At 32.0% G+C, this 14175-nt stretch overlaps 1 non-coding gene across 1 annotated transcript; it reads right to left on the reverse strand.

The window, feature by feature from the left end:
* Window positions 1-342: 342 nt before the first annotated feature.
* On the reverse strand, window positions 343-414 carry TRNAP-UGG (transfer RNA proline (anticodon UGG)). Its single transcript has one exon. It is a non-coding gene; the product is annotated as a tRNA-Pro (tRNA).
* Window positions 415-14175: the final 13761 nt, after the last annotated feature.

A 14175-nucleotide genomic window follows, 5' to 3' on the forward strand; every position in this document is an offset into this window, starting at 1 on the left:
TCAATTACAAAAACCCCACGTTTCCGCCTACTGTTCGCAAGGAGGAAGTTGCAATCATCTCCGGAGAAATTCCGAGGGTTGACAAAACAACTGCACCGTCGCAGATGGCTGCGATTAACGAAACAAGTCGTTTTTGTTGTTTTGCGTGAGTGAAAGGTAATTTGATTAGGATTATTAAACGAAATTTCTCTCGGATTGGTGAATATGGTGCTACAAGAAAAAGTTGTTGGAATAAATTAGTTCAATTGTGTTGATAAACACTAATGAATCAAATAAGTGTTATTCGATTGCCATCTGTTGGGTAAATAATTAAATGATTATTGATAAAATATAAAAAAAAGCGGGCTCAACCGGGATTTGAACCCGGGACCTCTCGCACCCAAAGCGAGAATCATACCCCTAGACCATTGAGCCTCGATACTTAGGAGTGATTAAATTCGAGTACCTGAACCAAAATAAGATTGATATCTGGAGTAAATCCGTGAAATGGAGTTTATTGTCTTTAATAAAGTGCAACGCTGCACAAGAGCGATAAGCGCTTTGCAATCGATTTTCGCGACTCTTGAGCCTTATCAGGTCATAAAAACGAAAGGTCAAAGGATTCTCATGAACCGAAGTAAACTTTCACACTAAATCTTCGCTCATCGAAGGCGAAGAAGAAAGTCACTAATGCAGCAGGATTTTTTTTCCTATCGGTAAAGTGTGATGGTAAGTGTCATCGAAGTTATCTGGGAATGTTCGGGTTTTCGGTGAAAGCATCTCGTACTTCGCTGTCAATTTTTTAATGAAAGTTGGAGAGTAATTAATCTTCGAATGTGTTTAATGGGTGATAAAATTAAAGGTCTCTCAGTCAAAGGAGTGCTTGTTAATGCGACCATAAAGAGCAATGCTGATGATTATCTTCAGAGGCTTTATGGATCCGATGGCACCGATTATTTAATGGTTTGCGCTGTCTTTGGTTGTTTAATGATTGCGAAATTTATTGCGAAGATGAGGAAGAGTGGCACAGATAGATCTACAGTGTGGATGTATTATATGTAGTCGCAGAATTACCAAGTTTTATACAGTGTGGAATAAAATGATTTACATCTAGTTACCTTTGGAATTTTTGCACATGTAAATTTTCCTGTACCGCTCTACTTTTTTTTTGAAGTGCCGAACTATTAGTTCTGTCAATAAATGTCATCAATCGAATTGACAATTGTTACAATTTACTAAATTGAATTAACAAACGTTGGTGGCCACTTTCAACACTAGCTGTGACTTGCTTTTGTTAGCTCCTTTTTAATTTCAACCTCTACTTTGCATTCATATCATCCCTTCGCAATAAATCACATTTGGAATTTTGGAATATTTTGAGGTTAGGCTTTCTTTTTTTTGTATTTTTACAAGGGTAATGCAAAGGTAACTAGATGTAAATCATTTTATCCCACACTGTATTTGATTATTAAAATGAATTCAGATTTTTTAAAAGTATCGAAAAGAAAAAATTAAATATTATTGCATAAATCTATTTCCAATAACTCAAATTAACAAAGTCTTTAAAATATATTTTTTATGTATGTAATACATAGTACATAATATCGAATGTTCAATTATTAAATATATCCTCGAAGTTGGCGTTGAAGAGACGATTCGATTGTGAACGCACCACTCGTCAGTTTGCAGAGTAGAACAACAAACAACGCAAAAAGTGAGGTTAGATTTAAACAACTGATTCGTGATTACTGATTACTGATCTGTAATGCGTGGTGCGTTCACAATCGACTCTTGAACCCATACTGTGACAATAAATTTAAATGAACAACCGATATACAGGCTGTTTGATGAAAAACGCCTCAACCCATAACTTTGTTATTTATTACCCGATTTCAATGAACAAAAAAAATCAAAGATATGGTTTTTCAAGTGCTACAAAACAGCCATAAAATGTTTTTTTTTGGCGTTATCTTCAATAGCTAACGATAGTCAACTTTTTTTTTTAATGGACACATGTAGTTTTTTAGGCTTGGTCTGGTAAGGTTTTTTTTTTTCTGGATCTAATGATGTATTGAAAGTTATCATTTGGTTCATAGCTAACTGAAAAAAAAAAAACATTTTTTTGTTGTTCAGCTTATTATAAAATTTTTAAGAGTGCCGTGAAAAACAATCGTAATACAAAGTACGATAAATGTCATCTAAACGTCAGCTTAGAAGTTTTTATCTGCTTTTTTAAACTTTTTTTATTTAAGTATAAAATAACATTGTCAGTCATGCAGGATAGCAGTCATTTGACTATTATTTTATGTTCGAGTGTAATAAAAATCGTAATTAGTCAAAAACAAAAAGTTAATAGAAAAAATAATAATAATTTAAAAAAAAATATTTTTTTCACTACTAGTAATAAAGTCTAGCGTTATCGGTTGTCATAGAACACTGAGAAGTTTCGTTTTTCTACGTTGGCTCAGTGACAGGTAAATAATTTTTCATTATTAATCAGTGGTGAATAAAGGAACAACCGTCACCTAGCAACGAAGAAAACAAGAAAATAATAATAAAACTCTTCAAGATTGCACCTGAAAATTTTCAAACTCACACTTGACATTTGTTGCTATTTGTATTCCAATTGTTTTTCACGGCACACTTGAAAATTTCATAATAAACTGAACCACAATTAGAAATTGTTTTATTTTTTTTTCAGTCAGCTATGAACCAAACGATAATTTTTAATACATCGTTAGATTCAGAAAAAAAAACTTTATCAGACTGAGCCTAAAAAACTACATGTGTCCATTTAAAAAAAAAAAAGTTGACTATCGTAAGCTACTGAAAATAACGCCAAAAAAAATATTTTATGGCTGCTTCGTAGCGCATGAAAAACCATATCTTCGGTTTTTTTGTTCATTGAAATCGGATAATAAATAAAAAAGTTATGGGTTGAGGCGTTTTTTATCAAACAGCCTGTATGTGACAAATACTTTCAATAATTTGAAATATGTATCACAGAGGTAACGTGATTGTGATCATTGCCACATTCGTTACTTAGCTGTATAGTGTATCATGCTTTATATGTCCATGTGTCAATCAGTGAAATTGGAACAGTTGATTTTCGTATTTGGTTGGCTGTTTTTAAAGCAATTCTTAAAGATGTTTTGTTTAAATTGTTTTTTGTGATTATTAACAATTACAGTTAATTACAACACAAGCATAATTAATTATTAACAAAATGAGCAAATAATTATTACACATCAAATATTCGAGTATATGCACAGTTAGAGTTGCCAAGTGGTAAAAAAAGTTATGATAAAATAAAGAAAATTACTTAACGCTAAATAACCATGATACTAAAACAAATTGAAAAAGAAACGATGAAAGTGAACTATAAGCTAATATGTTATCATTTTCAGCATTAATAAGAAAAATACCTTCTGAAAATAATTATTAAAAAAATTCTTTTAGAGAGAAGAATAGTTTTCCAGGTAGGTACAATTTTCCAGGAGATTCTTTACCGCGTCCTGGAAAGATTATTCAAATTTTCACTCACAAATATTTATGGTTCCGGTAGAGTAATTATGAAACAAGTTTAATGTTGACTATTGATCCATAATATTATCAATTAGATGTTTGAGACTTTAAAAATACAGTTACACTTTGTACGACAGTTACCACAGTAGCCAATAGAGTAAATTGTAGATAATTGGGACACTGGATATTTAGTGCAGGCGTGTATTTGGGGCAAAGTTCAAAAACAATTTCTAAAACAGCAGTAATTTATTTCGGTTTTTTTCTTTTTGGGACAAGATGCCGCTTAATTCTCAATTGCACACGTTTAGGTATGACGGTCACCGTTGAGTGAATCACGCTTCTGCCGATCAGATAAGTAAAAATTTTAGATCATGTACTCGATCGCACATGGAAGGAAAGAGATATTTATGTGACAAGAACATTTTCTTAGTCTTTTATGCAGTCCTACAATCTCGATTTTGGCTAAATCTGGTCTAAAAAGAAATCTCCATATAAGACTATAACGCAGAACGACGCCTTCTTTTTAAAAAATGTAATATTTCCTTAATTATTTTAATTATCAAAAAATGTTGTTCGGACAACTTCTTATGCATTCTTCTTTTCGGCTAGCTCCGGCTCTATGATTGATGACAGGGTTGAGGCGGTCAGCAGGGTGCTGATATCTGCCGCAAACAATTTAATTAGGGTTTTCTGTTTAGCCTGGAGCAAAAGTGAAATATTTCTTGTGGTGCAGTGCAAGAAGGAGAGTAGCTGGAGACACTTCTTTGAAAGATATCTTTACCCGTTATTTTTAATGATCACATATGAAATATGATCATATAATATGTTTTTTGTAAAATTTTAGGTTATGTTCATGCAGTTGTGATATTAAATCCGATAGTCGACAATGTGTACAAAAATTTGGAACACATTCTTATACATAGATAGTTATAGTTGATATTAAATTCAATGAAATCAAATGTTTTCTGACAAGGATTAGATTTTAGGAGCAAATTATTTTTTTTTTTTTGACAGATGTCAAAGTTGTGAGTTGTACCAAATTGTACAGTATTCTAATTTAATAACTGTGAAGGCTCGAACTGTAAAATTATAAAAATCAAATTACCAACAAAGCAACAGCACTTGTCTTTAGTTTACGTTTGAGGTTATAAATAGCGTCAATGTCTAGTGCATTGTTGTCAGTAACCTGTTATGCTCGTTTTGTCAGGCACTTTAGTGAAGGAAATCAAAGAGTGTGACCAACGTTAAAAAAATAAATCATGGCCTCCCATTATGCCATGCAAACTACTTAGATGAAAATCATTTTGTTCCACCCTGTATTTATAAGTGACAATAAAATCTTTTAAATTTCTCTCTAGTATCTTACAAATTATAAAGCACTACTGCTTTATGGGGAAATAAAACACTAGTGTCTTATGAAGCCCATAATCCATCTGAAATCAGTATAATTATGTCTTCATAACAGCTGTACGGATTGTGGACAAAACCTTTAGAAACTTAATTTACATTCCCAAGTTTATGATTAAGACTTTACACGTTAAGAGAAATTTGTGATCTTTTCATAATGTGCTGATTTATGGCAAAAACACTCTACCTATCATGTACGCAATTTCTCTTTCGCTATATGTCATCTCATTTTTCAAACACTCTAAATTCAAATTTTCCTGTTAAGTAGCCACCAGCCCACGAACCACTGCTACTTCAAATTAAATTTATGATTTCTCGAAAATGCACGCTTTGATTAGCTTTCACACGGTATTAATTTCGAGTGAAAGTGAAAAGGGATCAATTTATCGACGATTTTAAAATTCATAACTGGAGGATATGCGGGTACAACGGCGTGCAACAATTCACCACTTTTACCTGTTATGCGAAAATATCTATAATTTATGGAAAATGAATAGACATATTATCACGTCTTGTTTTCTCTTAGAGAGGAACAGTGGTTTCAACGACTTAATTGGCCGACAATAAATCTGACACTGATTACCCTTATTTGCAATTTTATTTGGAAAAGTGTGCACTACACACATTTTTATTATCATATCGTAAAAATTATCAAATTCAATTAGTTGCTGGAAGATGCTAAATCGCTAATTTCTGTTTTATTGCCCAATAAAAACCGTTTCCTATTGCAAATATTGTCAAATGAATTTGTTGTAAAAATTGCAAACGGAAATCGTGATGAGAGTGTTGTCCGGTGCTAACTGGGTCATTTTTAAATCGCAGGAAATAAATCTTGTGTATCGGAGATTTGTGCGAATTACGTGGTTGTCATAAAATTTGTCATTGAAGTGGCAGTAAATAAATAAATTAATTAAGCGACGTAATTACTTGCACGATTAAAAGCAAAAGTGAGTTTTTATTTTTAGTTGTTTTTAGTCGCTTCATGGCCATTAATTAAGTCTGAATTGGAAAAGCTGGAGACGTCAATGCCAGGTCAAACTGCAAACTTGTGTTAACACCTGGAATTTCTCCAGTCCAGGAAAACAAATTTCTTCATTTCTAGAGCGCAGCAAACAATTGCTTGTTTTTTCCTGTTTTACATTCCTCAAGTTTCTGTGTGCACAACTAGCCTCAAAAATCTCCACATCCTGCAATTTGAAGAAATGGAAACTGGAATTGGCGTGCGATTATCTGTTTTATTGCACTTTCTCTGCACCCGCCTGCCGTGCACTTTCTTCGATTTTTCCAGGTGTTAGAAGGTTGCTTTTGACGACTCTTGGTCGCGGCCATCCGATTATACTTTGAAGCGAGTGGCGTGTCGGCTATCTGGAATAGAAATATAGTGTATGCGGGCCGTTGTTGTAATCGGAATAGTTAGATATACCGTGGGATGAATGATTGTAATTATCAGACATGCAGAGAGAATGTGGTTGGCTTTTGATCTGGAGTCGGAGCCCCAAGGAAAGGAAATTACTGCGACTAGTTCTCGGACGGCTTTTCATCAGACTGTGACAAAAACGGCATCACGAATCGGTCAAAATCTCGAAATTTCCACTGGAGACTTCGACGACAGCGTGAGCGACGAACTGTGGGAGAAGCGTCAAGGCTTCGACTCCCTGGAACGAAAGGTATTTTTCAAAAATCAGGATTTTGTGTTGAAAGGTCATCCGATATATATTATTTCGTGCATGCAGCGCTCGAGGTACACGTCGCATACTGTGTGTTAAATTGTAAATAAGGAAATAATAAGCATACATTATGTTTTATTACGGCTCGTAAATCTAAAAGTGGAAGCTGTCTTTACGCCACTTATTACTGGACACTTTGAACTTATAACTTTCGTGGTCTTGCGTGCGGCAAGATCAAGGTCAGGTCTGTCAATGCACGGAGAGGAAGTGCTCTCATCGCGTCGAGTCGCCCTGAAAGGTTTTCCAAAATTGGACTGAAACTCTTGATACAGTTGTTGATAAAACATTAATAACAAAAATGTCAAAAAAGTGACAACAATGATAATTGTATGAAAATATTATAATTATAGGATCAGTTAAGTTAAGCAATGTTGGACGCGATCAGTGTTTGGATGGGTGACCGCCAGGGGAACCACGTTCTGTTGTACTTAAATTACATTACATTAATGAATCCGGCCTCGATGCCGTGCCTCTTTTTTTTAGATTTACTTAATTTACGCCATGGAAAATTTGTACTTTTCTGTAATAATCTGGGTCCTCGTCTTTGATTTTTTTGTGCTTAGCCCAGTTGCGACCTCGACTTCGTCTCGGTCTCGATCTCGATCTCTAGGCTTAGCACAAAAATATTCACTTCTATTCTTAATGATACAGGGTGACTCAAAATTCGCGAATTCCGAATTCAGAGCGTTGTAGGGGATCACTTCAGTAGTCCAAATATGGAAATAAAAAAAAAATCGGGACTCCCCCCACAAAGATACATTGGTCTGAAGGTGGACTCTTTGAACTGCGTTTTTTCAAATACAGGCTGAAAAGTGTTTATTGTTATTTATGGTGTAGATGATTGTGGAAAATAATAACGTAAAACAATTTTTTGAAGAATAGCTTTACTTTGGAGTAAAAAAATCTTAAATTTTTGTAATTTTTCTTAAAAATGGAACGGCAACCTAGCTAGAATAGTATTTTGTCGCTGAGCATATGAAGGCTGCTATGTATTGAACAAAATTAAAGTGCTTATATCTTCTTCAGGAAGAGCGAATTTTTTTTTTTTAAGTATTTTTCGAGCTCCACTGGGTCCTTCCCTACCACGCTCTGAATTCGGAATTTGCGAATTTTGAGACACCCTGTATAATCTACTATTTTGTAACTAAGCAAAAACACTCACTTCTACTCTTAATGATATAATCTGCTATTTTGTAACTATGCATGTTCTGAAGACTTTTGAATTGTTGAATTATTTGAATAACATACAAAAATTACCGTTTTTGTCTTTATAACTTTCTGTGGTACTTTTAGAATTTACTTAGTAATCCACAGACTCAGGTTAATTATTTCAGAAAACTGTACTGGAAACCGTCACAATTCCAACTTACCTAACTTCTCAGAACTTTGACTCACCACAAATAATAAATCTTTTTCTTGTCGCATAAAAACACGTACGCACACGGCCAATTAAAAGACGACGTTAATTTAAAAGTCACTGTTTATTTAATTTTTATGTTTGCTGCAATAACAAAACATGAGACGCAACTTAACTAACGGAACTTTCCGTGCAAATTACGTTTCACATTTTGCAAAAATTTATTAACCATTTAGTCGCCACAAAGTAGATAAAGGTGTTTCAAGGAGAGGACAATTTTTATTTCCTTTTATTGCTTGAGTTTCTTGCGGGTAAATCTCCTCTTCCTTCGATTATTTTTATTCGAGGTGATCTTAACGGCGAATTTTATGCTTGGCAGCGTAACTCACTCATTTTTCTTTCAAGTTGTTTACTTAAAAAAGCAATAACTTTTAACAAGGTACTCGTCATCTAATAACAAGGATGAATTTAAAAAGAATTTGTTTATAAAGCATGAAATGGAAATAACATATTTACCTAGAACTGTGAGTAACTTCCGATTTGATCTAGCGGTCCGCGATTAAAATTAGTTTCTGCAATATTCGAGGAACTGCCGGTACTACCAATGAGAAAATATTTGCCCATTTTTTGAACAACCATAAAAAGTACTGTTTATTGTTGTGCTTGTTAAACTGTTGACTTTTCAGCCAGTTCAGATGAAAGACTGTAATGTTGGTGGGAAAATAATTGTGGTTACAATTTCAGTGATAAATTTTACGATCGGCAAGTAACCCACTTACATTTTCTTTAGTTATTGTGCTGTGTTATGCTTAAAGAGCAATACATTTCAATGGATAATTGCCTTTAACAACTTTGAAAAGAATTGGGTCACAAAATATGAATAAATCGTTTCAGTTTCTAAAAGAAATTTGCATTTGCAAATAGTACCGATATTAGATACGCAGAGCTATGGGTTTATTTTTTTGACTTTTTTTCAATTATCCTCCATTACCATTAAACAGTTACAATGTTTTTTTTTTTATAAACTTGATGTCTCAATTATTCTGTATAGCGGTGACTACAACAATACTGCAAGACAATGCACAAACACACATTGCGAGATGTCTTAATCTGTATTTAGAGCATGTACGAATTAACCGACTGGCTCACTGCCAGCCAGACCTGAATCTCACTGAATTCGTGTGGGCTAATTTCCCAGAAAACTTAACAATTTAAGTGGTGCATAAGACGATTTATAAATGGTAAGTGGCAAATAACGTGCAAAGGCTACAAACTGAAGAAATTTAATTTAATAAATAAATGTGCAACAACTCAGCTGAACTATTACAAATAATTTTTTAAATACAGTTATTGGTGTTATCTGCGGAAAGAAAATATTTAATAATTACAAACGTTTTACTAAAAGAAAAAAAATATGCTTACAACACAGGTTATGTATGGTGTTTTTTAATTTGAAGCTCTCGTTGAGTCACTGAATCCTTATTATTCGTCAATTTTTCAAGCTTCTGTATTTCTTTTCTAAATTTATTTAAAAAGAATACAGAACTAGATTACTTACTCGGCCATTATATTATGATTTTATCTGTTGCGTTTAAATTTTAATTTTTCACATTAATTGAACAACTTCAATTATAATTTTATGATTCAGTCTGTAAACTAAACCATCTTATTTACATTTTCCCACAGTTGCCTACTCCATTTTGTATTTAGTTTATTGGTGAAACAATTTGTTTTGCATAAACTGAAAGAGATTTGGGTATCAGAGCAAGAACTTATATTAAATATTTTTGTTGCTACTAAACGATTCATTTGCTACTACCATTTATTATAATAGGATAGAGACTAGATTAAGTAACAAGATTCCATCTAAAACAGTGGTTATGTATGATCGTTACTAACCATTTTATTTAAAATATTTAATTTTCGTTTAACTATACATATTTTCACAAAAATAATTTCATGTGCCTTGATTTTACAAAAATATGAATTTTAATGTGGACTATTGTTTCAGATATTCTAAATACCTAGTAATAAATTCCCAGTTTTCATTGTTTTTGCATATTTGGGTTGAAGCATAATTGAGGAGATAATATTGAGATGTACTCCAATATATTATTATAATTGCTTATTATTGTATTACTTGTTATGTTATAGTATATTAAAGAACGAGTTTTATAAGGGTTGATTTGGCGCATGAGTCCCAAGTGTAGAAAACGAGCCGTGGGGGAGTTTTGTATGGGACGAGTGCGCCAATGCCATTATAAAACGAGTTTTTTATGTTATTTTTTAGAATTTGCACCCTCGTTTTAATTTTTAAATAAAAAAATTAAATTTTCAAATTCTGGGGAATTTTGTATTAATTGGTAATTCAAGGTAACGGATGCAACTACATCTGCAACAGATGTTAAAAAGTAAGTTTGAACATTAATATTGTGTATGTCTGTGAATGTGAGGTGGAATGGGCGTGGGTGGCCGGGGAAAGTGCCCCGGAGCCCCGTCGCATCACCTAAAAAGAAGGATAATGGAAATGATAAAGGAAAATGAATTGAAAAACGTCCGACCGAAAGGTACCGTAAAAGCCGTATGGCAAAAACGGGAATGGCAAATTTAAAAAAAAAAAAAAAAACAAAAAACATTAATATTGGAAGTTTTTTGGTGTAAATGACATAATACACTGAAATATTGATAAAAATTTTCTTAGAGATCCATTAAACCACGAGTGCTTTAATAGATAGCCATAAACGACTCCAAATTGAATACAATTATATTATAAACCTATTACAGACGCAAATTCTAAAAATAAAATTATGTTGGTGGATTTACTTACGCAACACTCCTGTTATTGTGAATGTTTTAGGTTATAAAGTTGGGTAATAGAGCAATAAAAATTTATAAGACTACTAGCAATAAAAAGACAAGTTACATTATACAAGCTGGTAATGTCAATATTTTATACCTATTTCCTTATAGGTAAATACCTAAAATCTAAAATTTTAATATAGAAAAATCTAAAACGTAAAAAGTAATTGTATTTTAAAATTTTTGAATTTATAAAAACAAAATTGAAAGTACGCGTAAATGACAATAATATAATAATAGAAGTAACAATTCAATAGATCCACACAGTCGTAGATTAAGTTACTGTTCGATAAAATTTTAGTTTGAAAAATGTTAGTACATGCTCTCATGCGAAAGCACTGACTATGAATAAGTCAGAATCAAATCTAATTATTTAAAGAAGCTTTTTAAGCACTTTTTAACATTGAAAAGTTCTTATATAAAAAAAATCTTGTATGACACTTCATTTGTATGTGAAAAGTGCGGTTAAGACACCGTATGAATTGCAAACTCTCGTACAGTTACTTTAAACATTCATTTTTCGCACTAGTATCATAAATCGCTATTTTTCCTCTCAGGACAAATTTTATTGCACTCTACAATAAAGTGTCACTTTTGTCACGAATATGAGTGTTAAAAAGTCCGCTTTATGATATGGTCGTCAAAGAAAAACATTTTTTCAAAAATCAGACTTCTTCTTCTCTAACTAGTTATGTTAAGTTTGAGAAGAATTTTTTACTTACCACTAGCGCATAATGATCAAATGCAAAGTTATTGAAAATATTGCATTGGATGATGGAAACAAAATTCAATAGTAGTTTATTTAACGAGTTCGTGTGTAAATTGGCCTTTTTTTGGTATGAGTGGGCCAGTTTAAAATGCGAGTGAAACGGGCATTTTAAAGGCCCACGAGTGCCAAAAAAAGGCCAATTTACACAAGAGGAGTCGAATACAACGTTTTTTTGTTCGACGAGCCCGTTAAAGGCTCTAAATCGCTTAAAATCTTTAAAATTAGCTTGACGTTTCGTTTTGACAAGTTGTCAAATTTATCAAAATCCGTTCACACAGGAGAACATTCTCAAATTCTGACAGTGTCGAACAAAAAATATTATTTGTTTCATAATTTGAAATAAATAAAAAATAGTAAATTTGCCACGGTTGAGAAGACTATTATTGTTCTCGCGCCTTTGAATCCCGAGGGCACCAAGACGCTCGGGCTGTAATAATAGTCTTCTTAACCTTGGTTAATAATATGCCATTTTTGATATTTTATCCCATGTTAGTATATTTTCAATGAAAGTAAAAGAATTGTTTTTTGTAAATTTTGTCGATTTTGTAAAAGGTTCTTGAAATTGAAAGACTTACCAGAATATCTACTAATACAGAGTATCTATAAGTAATTGTCGGGTCAAGCCAGTTTTGGAAAAAAATATTATCGTGCCGTCTTTTTCAAACAGACGCCCAATTCTAATTTATTAATAACTGTCACTTCTGACATTAATGGCGTTCTATTCGCCCTTTTAAATCTAGTTTTTGTGCCCTATATTCGTTTTATCGTAGTTAATAAACACCAAAAATTTATATTTTTCAATACAAATTTCAAATAAACTAGACAAAAATGAATAGGGAATTCCACATTTTTTCTTAGAAAGCAAAATAATTGCCCCAATCCTCCCACGTATTCTTAAACACTTGATAAATTTAAAATGTTACAGGTACTTGAAACATTACATTTAATGTGTTTATTTATTTATTTCTAACACATTTCATTATACATTTTAAACTGTATTAACAAAAAAATTAAAAATTGAAAAATTCCCTATTCATTTTTACCTAGTTTACGTCCGGTTTTATAGCTAAAAAAAATTGTGAGGGTAGGATTTAGCCAATAACCTAACCTGAAAACGTGACAGTAAGAATTTGCCGAATTTATTCTAGATATAAAGCAGCACATTCAAAATTTCACAAGTTTTCATAGCAAGCTGGATCAGCCAATCATTTATTATAGATACCCTGCAGAAAGTAAAACTATCAAATTTTATAAAAAATCGAATTCAATTAGGATCTTTTAGACTTTTTGGTAGATAAACAAATACAATATTTATATTCATAAATCTTTGTTAAAAACATATTTACCATACTTTCATTAAGGTCATAATGTTTATGTTTACCCAGTTCCCGACCTCGACTTTGACTCGCTCTTCAATCTCTGGGCTTAGCACAAAAAGACTCACTTCTACTCTTAATGATACAGGCTGTTTTATAAAAAACGGCCCACGCTATAATTTTGCTATTGATGACCAAATGAAAAAAAAATATACAAGAAACGAAATGGCTCAAAAACACTACAAATCTGAGTGAGCATATAATTTTTATACCATCTACCCATTTATGAGAAATGGTCAACTTTTATTTTTTAAATGGTAACCTATAATTTTTATTACTGATAATGTTAGAGTTTCTTTTTCTGATTGTAATGGCATAAAAACTATACCCTTTGATTAAAATTAGATTTATTGTCATATTAATGAAAAAATCAAGTTAAGCGACCTCCATTATCCAATGATTTTTATGAATTATAATTAAATAAATAAAATTTGCAACATGAAACGTGCGTAAAATTGACATTTAAGTTAAGTCCAGCACACTACCAACAAATTTTCGTTTATGAAATAGGATAAATCTAATTTTAATGCAACATATTTTCCTTTTTTTCTCGGAAATTTTGTTATCAAAGGATATATTTTTTATGACATTACAATCAGAAAAAAAAACTAGCAGAATCAATAAAAAAATTATACCTTACCATTTGAAAAATAAAAGTTGCCCATTGCCCATAAATGGGTGGATGGTATAAAAATTATATGATTACTCAGGTTTGTAGTGTTTTTAGAGCCATTTCATTTCCTGTATAATTTTTTTCATTTGGGTCATCAATAGCAAAATCATATCGTGGGCCGTTGTTATAAGACAGCCTGTATAATCTACAATTTTTTATTTCGTTACATCTGTCGAAATATGTTTCCTACCAATGACAATAATACTGATAATATAAGAAAAGAAATAATCCAGAAACAAATAACAAACTTGTCAAAATAATAATAATAAGATTTATATTTTTACGATAGTTATATGTAATTATGAAAGTGATTAATATTTCCTGGAGCTCACGCATTAACAGCATTAAAAAATAAATATCAATTCAATCAGTAATTGAATTTTTAATCAAAATAATAATTATAACCTTTCAGATTTGATAGAGATATTTTAATATATGTAGATACCTACCTAGCTGATACTGGAACTTTTCCAATTTCATAACACCTACTTATAAAACATTTA

The sequence above is a fragment of the Tenebrio molitor genome, chromosome 4 (genome assembly GCF_963966145.1).
Source record: "Tenebrio molitor chromosome 4, icTenMoli1.1, whole genome shotgun sequence".
In the NCBI taxonomy this organism is placed as follows: domain Eukaryota; kingdom Metazoa; phylum Arthropoda; class Insecta; order Coleoptera; family Tenebrionidae; genus Tenebrio; species Tenebrio molitor.